Source organism: Eschrichtius robustus, chromosome 13 (genome assembly GCF_028021215.1).
Source record: "Eschrichtius robustus isolate mEscRob2 chromosome 13, mEscRob2.pri, whole genome shotgun sequence".
Lineage (NCBI taxonomy): Eukaryota > Metazoa > Chordata > Mammalia > Artiodactyla > Eschrichtiidae > Eschrichtius > Eschrichtius robustus.
Window position 1 is genome coordinate 80,452,139 of NC_090836.1, and position 12,583 is coordinate 80,464,721.

The window sequence follows — 12,583 nt, forward strand, 5'->3', positions numbered from 1 at the left end:
GTGGTGTTGTGTATTTTAATTTTCCATGTCTGGCTCACCTTTATGTTGGAAGCTACTTAAAAGGCAAGACATATCTTTTCATTTTAGTATTCCCTATTTCCAGGGAAGAGTCCCTGCCCACAAGAAATATGGCGTCTAGAAGAGACATTCAGAACACCTGGTCTGGTTATGAAGGGTGTACTAGTGGGAGACTGAGTTGAAATATTGAAAGTGCAGTGCATGTGACCAGCCTAGAAGGAAGGAGGGATGTGTTCCTCCCTTCAATGGGTTGAGCTGGGAGGGAAGTGCAGGCAGAAGAAAAATACTGAGCATAAAAACAAGGGTACATTTGGAAAACCTCAAGTCATCAGTTTAGGGAGTCTCTTCAGGAACAGAAAGACATGATGGAAAAAGTAGGTGGACACCATGTGGTGCAGGGCTCTACTTTCAAGGCTAAGAAGTTCAACCCTATTCTTGGGTATTGGGCAGCTGCTAGAGGTTTCTGAATGGGGACATGACAATATCAGGATGGAAATTTAAGAAGAGGAAATACCTGATAGCTGTGTGAAGCACTGATTAAAGATGGGTAAGGGACACTGGTTAGAAGGCCACTGCAAAAATTGAGAACAACCTCAATGTCCTTCAGAAGGAGACTAAGTATCAATAAATTATGATACAGGCATCCAGTGGAGTGTTAGGTACCTGTAATAGAATGGCAGCTCTCCATGTATAGCTACAGAAATATCTCTAACATATACAGTTAAGCGAAAAAAGCAATGTGCAGAATAATATATGTGGTATTCCACCATTTATATAAAAACAATATATGTATATGCTTAAATATGCATAGCATATTTCTGGGAGGATTAACAAAACTAGGGAAACAGACAAGAAACTGACGGAAGGAGAGAAGAACTAGGTAGCTAAAAGGAGGGTTGGGGATTTATTTCTCACTGTATATGTTTTTTAAACTTGAATGCTTGAACTGTGCGCATATATTAACCATTCAAAAAGTAAAATAACAAAATATATTTTTAAATAAAAAGCATAAACTTATCAAAACTTAAGAAGAAATAGAAAAGCCCATACAGTCCTAAAACCGTTCAAAAAATTAAATCAACACTTTAAAATACTCCCCCCACCCCCCACCGTATATGATACAACTGCACCAGGCCCAGGGAGTTTTTCAGGTAAGTTACTCCAAAGCAGAGAAGAGAGATATGAAATGTGAGTGCGTGTGTGTGATTTTAGCTAGGGTGGCCAGGGAAGGCCTCCATGATAAGGTGACATCTGAGCAGAGACTTGGGAAAAAGACAGCCAGCCATGTAGATATCTGAACACTGCAGAAAGAAGGAACAGCAAGTACAAAGGCCCTGAAGCAGGAACATTTGGGAGTGTTCAAGAAAGAGCAAGGAGGCTAGTGTTCCCTGGAACAACAGTAGATGAAATCAGAGACATTCAAAGGACTAGATCACATAGGGCCATTTACGCCATTTTAAGAACTCTGAGTTGAATTCTGAGGAAAATGGGAAGATTTGGAAATTTTTAAGCAAAGGAATGGAGTGATGTGCTCTGCCTTTTCACTTGGGGAAAAAAAAAAAATTGATCCCTACCTCAAGGCATACACAAAAAATCCATGCCAGATAGATTAAAGACCTAAAGGAGAAAACACAATTTTTAAAACTGCCAGAAGAAAATGGAAGAATATCATTATGATCTCAAGTCATAAAAAGCAGTTCACAAAAAAGCATAAACCATAAAGATTCAACGACATTAAAGTTTTAAAACTTCTGCTTATGAAAAGAAATAATAATAAAGTGAAAAGATAAGCCACAAACAAAACTTGAGCTAAGAAAATCAAATGGATGAATTTCACCAACAATATTGAGAAACAAAAAAAGCAAGCCACATAAAATTACCTGTTGTGAGATTCTATTCAGATAAAGTTAAAATATTAAGAATAAATGACATTTTTTAGGAGACCAAAGATATATAAACTATTAAGAAACGTAAGAGCATCATATACACAAATTTCAGGACAGTATTTACCTCTGGTGGGGGGGATAAAGAAGGATACAGTAGGAGAGGAATACAAGATTATAAATAATGACATATTTAATGAATGGCTATTTTTTTGAATATTATTTTATTTTATTTATTTTTAATTTTTCGGCCACACGGCGCAGCATGTGGGATCTTAGTTCCCCGACCAGGGATGGAACCCAGGCCCCCTGTATTGAAGTGTGGAGTCTTAACCACTGGACCACCAGGGAATTCCCTAATGAAAGACTATTGGTATACTGGCTATGTATTCATTCCTACACACATACACAATATTTCATAACAATTTAAAATTTTAAAGACAACAAAGACTCAAAGGACACATGCAATGATGGTATTCTTAATCCTGGATTTAAGTCACCAGTGGTGGTATCATCTCAAATACACAAATGTAATAGCACTTTCACAAGTATAAATTTTGATACAAAGGCAAGACAGTCTGTTATTATTAAGTCTTTATGTCAGTTTAATCTTATAAAGATCCATTCTGAGATCTATAAGAGTCTATCTCTGGGTTCCCCTCACCCATTTGCCTGATACCTCATTTATTCCAGGTACTTAGGACTACAGAAATTATATTGCTCAAGTGTATGTGTGTACATGTGTGTGTGCAACTGTGTGTGTGTGTAACTTTAGAGAGGGCAGACCTAAGTAAGGTCCATGACAAATCAAGGTTGGGCATTGGTTGGTATGACAACAGTCATCTACTTTCCATTTCTATTACTGTCTTGGGATTGCTTAGAAGAACTCCATTCTGGAAATGCTGACCCTCCATAAAAAGGATGAATTAAAATTTTATTAGGTTCACTTCAATTTTAATTAACAGAGGATGTTCTTTTTTAGATCATTTAGATCTATTTCATAAGCTAGTTGCCCAAAAGCTTCTCTACTGGGCACTCATACAAAATAATGTTTTTAAAACCCCAAATTAAATAGCACAAGAGCAAGCTCCGCAGAAAAGAAAGAAAGCAAGCAGTGCTGATCACCATTTGGCTCTCCTATTTGGAATTAGGACCCACAGGGAAAAGAGACCATGCACCTTCTTTTGGAGGCAATGCCCAGGATTTTGTCAGACCCATAGAGAGAGAGACAGAGAGACAGAGACAGACAGAACACTTAAATTCTTCTTCAATGTAAGAAATTGTCTGTGCCTCTGATAATAACCTCCAAAACCCTCTCTGAAAAAAGTAATTTTTAAAAAAATCACAATTTTTAAGTAGCGAATGCAGTCAGAACAATAAGGAAGACAAAAGTACAAAATCTAGGGTGTGAAATAAGAATTTACTTCCAAAGTGTAAGTGGCACAATAAGGCAGCACATGCTAATAAGCACGAAAGAATTGGAACAGGTCTTTTGAGCTGTAATAGTTTAAAGTTTGGAATGATGAGAAAAGGCTTCATAAAAGAGGTAGGGCGTTTCTGGGACCTTGGCCTCAGCTACTGTGGTGGGAAGCAGGCTGAGGATGGCCAGGGGCCTGGAGACCAGCTTGCAGACAATCTCAGACCTGGAGAGGCCAGGCTCGACAGGCATCTGTCCAGGTGCCCAGGCTTCAGTGGCCGCAATGCTGCCAGCAGCGCAGGGCTGGGTGGGCGAGAGCCAGGAAAGGGCCGCAGGCGGCCCAGGGCCCTGAGGCTCAGAGAGGACCTTCAAGATTGTGGAGGAGTAAGACGTGGAGATCTCCTTCCTCCCCACAAGTACATCAAAAATACATCTACAGGTGGATCAACTCCTGCAGAACACCTACTGAATGCTGGCAGAAGACCTCAGACTTCCCAAAAGGCAAAAAACTCCCCACGTACCTGGCCGTGTGGCTGACAAGGTCTTGGGGCTCCGGCCAGGTGTCAGGCCTGAGCGTCTCAGGTGGGAGAGCCGAGTTCAGGACACTGGACCACCAGAGACCTCCTGGCCCCACATAATATCAATCGGCAAGAGATCTCCCAGAGATCTCCGTCTCAACGCTAAGACCCAGCTCCACTCAACAACCAGCAAGCTCCAGTGCTGGATACCCCATGGCAAACAACTACCAAGACAGGAACACAACCCCACCCATTAGCAGAGAGGCTGCCTAAAATCATAATAAGGTCACAGACGCCCCAAAACACACCACCGGACGTGGGCCTGCCCACCAGAAAGACAAGATCCAGCCTCATCCACCAGAACACAGGCACCAGTCCCCTCCACCAGGAAGCCTACACAACCCACTGAACCAACCTTACCCACTGGGGGCAGACACCAAAAACAATGGGAACTAAGAACCTGCAGCCTGCGAAAAGGAGACCCCAAACACAGTAAGTTAAGCAAAATGAGAAGACAGAGAAATACCCAGCAGATGAAGCAGCAAGGTAAAAACCCACCAGACCAAACAAATGAAGAGGAAATAGGCAGTCTACCTGAAAAAGAATTCAGAGTAATGATAGTAAAGATGATTCCAAAATCTTGGAAATAGAATGGAGAAAATACAAGAAACGTTTAACAAGGACCTAGAAGAACTAAAGAGCAAGCAAACAATGATGAACAACACAATAAATGAAATTAAAAATTCTCTAGAAAGAATCAATAGCAGAATAACTGAGGCAGAAGAACGGATAAGTGACCTGGAAGATAAAAGAGTGGAAATAACTACTGCAGAGCAGAACAAAGAAAAAAGAATGAAAAGAATTGAGGACAGTCTCAGAGACTTCTGGGACAACATTAAACGCACCAGCATTCGAATTATAGGGGTCCCAGAAGAAGAAGAGAAAAAGAAAGGGGCTGAGAAAATATCTTAAGAGATTATAGTTGAAAATTTCCCTAAAATGGGAAAGGAAAGAGTCAATCAAGTCCAGGAAGCACAGAGAGTCCCATACAGGATAAATCCAAGGAGAAACACACCAAGACACATATTAATCAAACTATCCAAAATTAAATATAAAGAAAACATATTAAAAGCAGCAAGGGAAAAACAACAAATAACATATAAGGGAATCCCCATAAGGTTAACAGCTGATCTTTCAGCAGAAACTCTGCAAGCCAGAAGGGACTGGCAGGACATATTTCAAGTGATGAAAGAGAAAAACCTACAACCAAGATTACTGTACCCAGCAAGGATCTCATTCAGATTCGATGGAGAAATTAAAATGTTTACAGACAAGCAAAAGCTAAGAGAATTCAGCAACACCAAACCAGCTTTACTACAAATGCTAAAGGAACTTCTCTAGGCATGAAACACAAGAGAAGGAAAAAACCTACAAAAACAAACCCAAAACAATTAAGAAAATGGTAATAGGAACATACATATCGATAATTACCTTAAATGTAAATGGATTAAATGCTCCAACCAAAAGACACAGACTGGCTGAATGGATACAAAAACAAGACCCATATATATGCTGTCTACAAGAGACCCACTTCAGACCTAGGGACACAAACAGACTGAAAGTGATATTCCATGCAAAAGGAAATCAAAAGAAAGCTGCAGGAGCAATTCTCATATCAGACAAAATAGACTTTAAAATAAAGACTATTACAAGAGGCAAAGAAGGACACTACATAATGATGAAGGGATGATGGATGATCTTGGATGATGAAGGGATCAATCCAAGAAGAAGATATAACAATTGAAAATATTTCTGCACCCAACATAGGAACACCTCAATACATAAGGCAAAATGCTAACAGCCATAAAAGGGGAAATTGACAGTAACACAATCATAGTAGGGGATTTTAACACCCCACTTTCACCAATGGACAGATCATCCAAAATGAAAATAAATATAGAAACACAAGCTTTAAATGACAAATTGAACAAGATGGACTTAATGGATATTTAAAGGACATTCCATCCAAAAACAAAGGAATACACTTTCTTCTCAACTGCTCATGGAACATTCTCCAGGATAGATCATATCTTGCATCACAAATCAAGCCTTGGTAAATTTAAGAAAATTGAAATCGTATCAAGTATCTTTTCCAACCACAACACTATGAGACTAGATATCAATTACAGGAAAAAAAACTGTAAAAAATACAAACACATGGAGGCTAAATAATACACTACTAAATAACCAAGAGATCACTGAATAAATCAAAGAGGAAATAAAAGAATACCTAGAAACAAATGACAATGAAAACACAACAACCCAAAACCTATGGGATGCAGCAAAAGCAGTTCTAACAGGGAAGTTTAGAGCAATACAATCCTACCTCAAGAAACAAGAAACATCTCAAATAAACAACCTAACCTTACACCTAAAGCAATTAGGAAAGAAGAACAAAAAAGACCCCAAAGTTAGCAGAAGGAAAGAAATCATCATAAAGATCAGAAATGAAAAAGAAATGAAGGAAACAATAGCAAAGATCAATAAAACTAAAAGCTGGTTCTTTGAGAAGATAAACAAAATCGATAAACCATTAGCCAGACTCATCAAGAAAAAAAGGGAGAAGACTCAGATCAAGAGAATTAGAAATGAAAAAGGAGAGGTAACAGCTGACACTGCAGAAATACAAAGGATCATGAGAGATTACTACAAGCAACTCTATGCCAATAAAATGGACAACCTGGAAGAAATGGACAAATTCTTAGAAAAGCACAACCTTCTGAGACTGAACCAGGAAGAAATAGAAAATATAAACATAACAATCACAAGCACTGAAATTGAAACTGTGATTAAAAATCTTCCAACAAACAAAGCCCAGGACCAGACGGCTTCACAGGCGAATTTTATCAAACATTTAGAGAAGAGCTAACACCTATCTTTCTCAAACTCTTCCAAAATGTAGCAGAGGGAGGAACACTCCCAAACTCATTCTATGAGGCCACCATCACCCTGATACCAAAACCAGACAAAGATATCACAAAAAAAGAAAACTACGGGCTAATATCACTGATGAACATAGATGCAAAAATCCTCAACAAAATACTAGCAAACAGAATCCAACAGCACATTAAAAGGATCATACACCGTGATCAAGTGGGATTTATCCCAGTAATGCAAGGATTCTTCAATATACGTAAATCAATCAATGTGATACACCATATTCACAAATTGAAGGATAAAAACCATATGATAATCTCAATAGATGCAGAAAAATCTTCTGACAAAATTCAACACCAATTTATGATAAAAACCCTCCAGAAAGTAGGCACAGAGGGAACCTCCCTCAACATAATAAAGGCCATATATGACAAACCCACAGCCAACATCGTTCTCAATGGTGAAAAACTGAAAGCATTTCCTCTAAGATCAGGAACAAGATAAGACTGCCCACTCTCACCGCTATTATTCAACATAGTTTTGGAAGTTTTAGCCACAGCAATCAGAGAAGAAAAAGAAATAAAAGGAATCCAAACTGGAAAAGAAGAAGTAAAACTGTCACTGTTTGCAGATGACATGACACTATACATAGAGAATCCTAAAGATGTTACCAGAAAACTACTAGAGCTAATCAATGAATTTGGTAAAGTAGCAGGATAGAAAATTAATGCACAGAAATCTCTTGCATTCTTATACACTAATGATGAAAATTCTGAAAGAGAAATGAAGGAAACACTCCCATTTACCATTGTAACAAAAAGATAAAATACCTAGGAATAAACCTACCTAAGGAGACAAAAGACCTGTATGCAGAAAACTATAAGACACTGATGAACGAAATTAAAGATGATACAAACAGATGGAGAGATACACCATGTTCTTGGATTAGAAGAATCAATACTGTGAAAATGACTATACTACCCCAAGCAATCTTCAGATTCAATGCAATCCCTATCAAACTACCAATGGCATTTTTCAGAGAACTAGAACAAAAAATTTCACACTTTGTATGGAAACACAAAGGCCCGGAATAGCCAAAGCAATCTTGAGAAAGAAAAACGGAGCTGGAGGAATGAGGCTCCCAGACTTCAGACTATACTACAAAGCTACAGTAATCAAGACAGTATGGTACTGGCACAAAAACAGAAATATAGATCAATGGAACAGTATAGAAAGCCCAGAGATAAACCCATGCATATATGGTCACCTTATCTTTGATAAAGGAGGCAAGAATATACAATGGAGAAAAGGCAGCCTCTCCAATAAGTGGTGCTGGGAAAACTGGACAGCTACATGTAAAAGAATGAAATTAGAACACTCCCTGACACCATACACAAAATTAAACTCAAAATGGATTAAAGACCTACATGTAAGGCCAGACACTATAAAACTCTTAGAGGAAAACACTTTAGCAGAACACTCTATGATATAAATCACAGCAAGATCCTTTCTGACACACCTCCTACAGAAATGGAAATAAAAATAAACAAATGGGACCTAGTGAAGCTTAAAAGCTTTAGCACAGCAAAGGACACCATAAACAAGATAAAAAGACAACCCTCAGAATGGGAGAAAATATTTGCAAATGAAGCAACTGACAAAGGATTAATCTCCAAAATATACAAGCAGCTCATGCAGCTCAATATCAAAATCAAACAAGCCAATCCAAAAATGGGCAGAAGACCTAAATAGACATTTCTCCAAAGAAGATATACAGATTGCCAACAAACACATGAAAGGATGCTCAACATCACTAATCATTAGAGAAATGCAAATCAAAACTACAATGAGGTATCACCTCACACCAGTCAGAATGGCCATCATCAAAAAATCTACAAACCATAAATGCTGGAGAGGGTGTGGAGAAAAGGGAACCCTCTTTCACTGTTGGTGGGAATGTAAATTGATACAGCCACTATGGAAAACAGTACGGTGATTCCTTAGAAAACTAAAAATAGAACTACCATACGACCCAGGAATCCCACTACTGGGCATATACCCTGCGAAAACCATAATTCAAAAAGAGTCATGTACCACAATGCTCACTGCAGCACTATTTACAATAGCCAGGAAATGGAAGCAACCTAAGTGTCCATCAACAGATGAATGGATAAAGGAGATGTGGCACACATATACAATGGAATATTACTCAGCCATAAAAAGAAACGAAATTGAGTTATTTGTAGTGAGGTGGATGGACCTAGAGCCTGTCATACAGAGTGAAGTAAGTCAGAAAGAGAAAAACAAATACCGTTTGCTAACACATATATATGGACTCTAAAAAAAGAAAATGGTTCTGAAGAACCTACGGGCAGGACAGGAACAAAGACATAGACGTAGAGAATGGACTCGAGGACATGGGGAGGGGGAAGGGTAAGCTGGGACGAAGTGAGAGAGTGGCATGGACATATATACACTACCAAATGTAAAACAGATAGCTAGTGGGAAGCAGCCACATAGCACAGGGAGATCAGCTCAGTACTTTGTGACCACCTAGAGGGGTGGGTTAGGGAGGGTGGGGGGGAGACGCAAGAGGGAGTGGATATGGGGATATATGTATACATATAGCTGATTCACTTTGCTATACAGCAGAAACTAACACAACATTGTAAAGCTTTGTACTATATACAAAGTATTATACTTTGTATTATACTCCAGTAAAGATATTAAAAAAAAAAAAAGAGGTAGGATTATACTTGACTCTTACAGTACATATTTGTTGTTTTTGTCTGCCTAGCATCCAGCCCCTTATTCTCAAAATACTGCCTGGATTTTTCTTTTGGGACCCATCCCACCCCCACCCTCAATCCAAGCGGTTTAGGTGAGGCAGACCATGCACGACCCCTGGCTCCAGGAAGAGGCATGTGATCCAGCCTTGGCCAATCAGAGTCACTGTAAGTTGTGCAGAAATAGACATGTGCCCCAGTCAGAGCCAATCAGAGTTTCCCCTGAGACTTTTGCTGTAACTACTGGGAAAGAACTGTGCCCTTCCAGTAGGCATGGTTAAGCTGGTAGACTATGAGCCTGCTGCTATGGTGGGCGTCCCTGCTGTATGTGTTAGACATACAAAGACAGTCTCCTCCAAGAGGAAAACAGAACCATGGAAGGAGAAAGACTCATTGCTGAATTGTGAGAGCACTAGATCCAGCTTTTTCCACTATCTATTGCTGCATGACAAATCACCCTAAAACATATTGACTTACAACAACTACCATTCATTTGCTCATGATTCTGCACTTTGAGCAAGCCTCCAAGGGGGATGGCTTTTCTCTGCTCTTCTAACACTGTCTGGGGCTGGAGTATCCAAGATGGCTCCCCTCACATGTCAGCACCTATAGGAATGGGGGTGGCTGGAATGCATGGGGCTGGCCAGGCCTCTGTCTCTATTTGTATATGGTTATACATTTAAACAAAATATTTTATATTTTATAGTCTCTCTTCTTCCAGGGCTCCCCCCTCTCTTCCAGGGTAGTTGGACTTCGTTACACGGTGACTCGTTTCCAAGAGATTAAAAATAAAAGGTGCCAAACCTCTTAAGGTGTGGAGCTGGCAGAATACCACTTCTGTCACATTCTATTGGTCAAAATGAGTCAAAAGTCCAGCCCAGACTCAAGGGGAAGAGAAACAGTATCCACCTCTTGATGGAAGGAGTAGGGAGTAGTGTGCACATACAGGGATGGGAGAATTGTTGGCTGCCATCATGGCAGACGATCCACCACATCAGATGTGGCTAGACCCCCCTTTCTGGTTATATGAGGCAAGGCATTCCTCTTTTTACTTAAACCAGTTTTAAAAATCCTAATACAACATTCAATGCTGGGTCTGGGTAGAAAGAAAACAATGAAAAGGGTGGCATTTCAAGAGAAAGCAGGAACTGTGGAAAGCATGAATAGAGGGAGAGTAAGCAGAAAATTCTAGTGAGGACAGAGGATTTTCTCAGACCACTAGGTAGAGAGCCTTCCTTGGTCAGTCCGTGCCAGATGACCTCTTACAGACTCTTTAGCTAATTATAGTCTGTACCTCTCATTTTAACACAAAAGTTATAATATCTTATCATGCTATTTAAATATTTTATGTGGTAATTTATATGTGCCCTCCCCCCAACTAGATTGTAGGTTACCTGAAGGAAAAGACGATATCTTCTAGGTAAGTGTGTATATTCCTGGTTCCTAACATAGTATCATGTATTCAGTGCATACTTGCTGAGTGAATGGATAGATTCAACATTTATTAAATGCCTAGTTATTTTCCAAGCAATAGGGTTTTAAGAAACGAGTAAGACGTAAGCAAAAGATAGCTTTTGCCCTCAAGGGGTTGGAACAAACAATATGTAAGGATGAAAATTTGCTGAACAATGAACGTTGCCATTTTTCAGATACTGACTGGTTACTGAAGTTTGTGAACTCTGCAATTACTTACTGAGCACCTTTGATGTGATGGGCTCTGTTCTTGGTGCTGGGGATATAAAAACAAATAAGACGGGGCTTCCCCGGTGGCGCAGTGGTTAAGAATCTGCCTGCCAATGCAGGAGACACGGGTTCGAGCCCTGATCTGGGAAGATCCCACATGCCGTGGAGCAAATGGGCCCGTGAGCCACAATTACTGAGCCTGCGCGTCTGGAGCCTGTGCTCCGCAACAAGAGAGGCCGCGATACTGAGAGGCCCGCGCACCGCGATGAAGAGTGGCCCCCTGCTTGCCACAACTAGAGAAAGCCCTCGCACAGAAACGAAGACCCAACACAGCCATAAATAAATAAATAAAGCACACCTACTATAGTGTAATTTAAAAACAAAAACAAAAACAAAAAAACAAATAAGACATGGTCCGATCCTGAAAGGTCATCCCATTTAGACAGGGAGACAGACTGCCAAAAAAAAGTTGCTAGAGATGCAAAGATAGTTGCATCCTTGGTACAGTGGGAGAGCAAAGGAAGAAAGTGGTCTCCTGGTGAACATCAGCTCCTTAGGTATGTTAGGCTTCATGTCATTATAGCAGGGAGAAGGAAATAAACATAAAGGAAAGTCTGCCTTTAAAGATGAAAATGTAAGCCTCTTATAAAGTAAAGGATAGTGTATTTCCTTTCATATTCCATTTTTATTTAATAATATAGTAAAAGTGTTCCTTCTGCAGGGAAAATTTACAGGACAAAAAATACAGCAAGTTGTTTTTTTTTTTTTTGTCCGAAGGATTTAAGGACAGAGCGTGGAAAGAGAAGAATAAATCAGATTTTAAAAATTTATTCAGGGACTTCCCTGGTGGCGCAGTGGTTAAGAATCCGCCTGCCAATGCAGGGGACACGGGTTCAAGCCCGGGTCTGGGAAGATCCCACATGCCGCAGAGCAACTAAGCCCGTGCGTAACAAGTGCTGAGCCTGCGTGCCACACCTACTGAAGCCCGCATGCCTAGAGCCCATGCTCCGCAACAAGAGAAGCCACTGCAACGAGAAGGCCGGGCACCGCAACAAAGAGTAGCCCCCGCTCACAGCAACTAGAGAAAGCCCGCGCACAGCAACAAAGACCCAACGCAGCCAAAAGTTAATTAATTAATTAATTAAAAATTTATTCAGCTAGCTTAAGGTGAACTCATACTGATATACACACACACACATATATATATATATATATATATATATATATATATATATATATATATATATATATATATATATATATATATATATAATTTGTTTATACTGCAGGTCAGAAGCTTCCAGGGCTGAGGCGAATATAAATCTCTAATTTTAACTGCCT

The 12,583-nt window shown here is 39.7% G+C and overlaps 1 protein-coding gene across 2 annotated transcripts in view; it reads right to left on the reverse strand.

Moving 5' to 3' along the window:
* TMCC3 (transmembrane and coiled-coil domain family 3) overlaps positions 1-12,583 on the reverse strand; it is a 329,301-nt gene that overhangs the window by 107,781 nt on the left and 208,937 nt on the right. The window lies entirely within an intron of this gene.